Here is a 1357-nt window from a genome sequence, read left to right as displayed (position 1 = left end):
TGACTTTTTCCATTCTGAGGGAATTTCAATCCTTTTACAACAGTTGTTCATGAGGCAGGTTATTCGTTTGTTCAGGTATCTTCCTCCAGCCTTTAATAATTCAACAGGAATGTTTCCTGGACCAGATGATCGGCCAATCTTCGTTTCAATTAATGCACAGTTCACTTCCTCTATTGTAATGTTTATATTTCGATCAGGTACATCCATCTTCTCTTCAGTCCCTTATGTGTAATATGGTCTATCTTCAGTTAAAATGTCTGCATAATGCTTTTTCCACTCCTTTAAGGGAATTAGATTGTCTACTGCTTTGTTCACTTGTATTTTCTTCATACTGGTAATTGTCCTCCACACTTCTGTTGTTTCTGATTCACCTATTAGACTCTTAATTTCAATACATTTCTGTTCCTACATCTTGTTCTTTTCTAATTTAATTCTGTTTCTTAATTCGTAATTTGTTGTCTGGTAGTTTTGCCTGTCCTGTAGTGATTTAGTTGATAACAATTTTTTGTAGAGATTTTTCTTTTCCCTAATCAACATTTTCAGGTGGTCAGACATCCAGGGAAGATGCTGTTTACCTAGACTCTTACTCTCAGTCCCTAGTACCTATAGAGAAATCTATGTAAGTTATTTTTTAATATTTTCATATTCTACTTCAACATTGTCATCTTCTGGAATAGTTTTTAGTTCATTTTCTAATCTACATTGAAACAAATCCTTGATGCTAAACTGCTTCAGGAGAAGGAGCTTATAACTTGCCTGCTCTAATTTCTCATGATTGCTGTGGTCAGCGACTTGTCCAGTTCTTGACTGTTTTCTCCTAAATGGGTATGTCAACTTTGCTAAAACTAAGTAGTGATCAGATCCACAGTTGGCTCCCTGCATGACTCCACTGTCTTGAACTACCATTTTTGGCCGTTTCTTGGTAATGATGTAATAAATTATTGATTTCTGCTGTAATGATGGTCTCTCCCATGTATATCTGTGGATATCTTTATGTGAATAGTGTGTGTTCAGAATCTTCAGGTCACATTGATTACAGAATTCTTCAAGATTTTCTCCAGAACTATTAATGACATTTTCTCCATATCTTCCTACTACTGCATCATTTACTTGTGAGCCAACCCTTGCATTAAAATCTTGTGCTGTTATTACTTCTTGGTGATTTATGACTTGGTTGAGTATATGGTCTAATTTCTGGTAAAAATGGTCTTCGGTTTGCTGTGTCACATCGTCATTTGGTGCATATACCCCTATTATAACTGTTTCAGTCCCATATAGTGACAATTCTTTCGCATGTAAATCCATAATCCTTGATGTAAGCGCTCAGAGCTTTGATAATTAGAATGGAAACGCCTGC

The sequence above is a fragment of the Schistocerca piceifrons genome, chromosome X, assembly GCF_021461385.2.
Source record: "Schistocerca piceifrons isolate TAMUIC-IGC-003096 chromosome X, iqSchPice1.1, whole genome shotgun sequence".
Lineage (NCBI taxonomy): Eukaryota > Metazoa > Arthropoda > Insecta > Orthoptera > Acrididae > Schistocerca > Schistocerca piceifrons.
The sequence above is the reverse complement of the archived record's forward strand: the minus strand, read 5'-3'. Positions refer to the sequence as shown.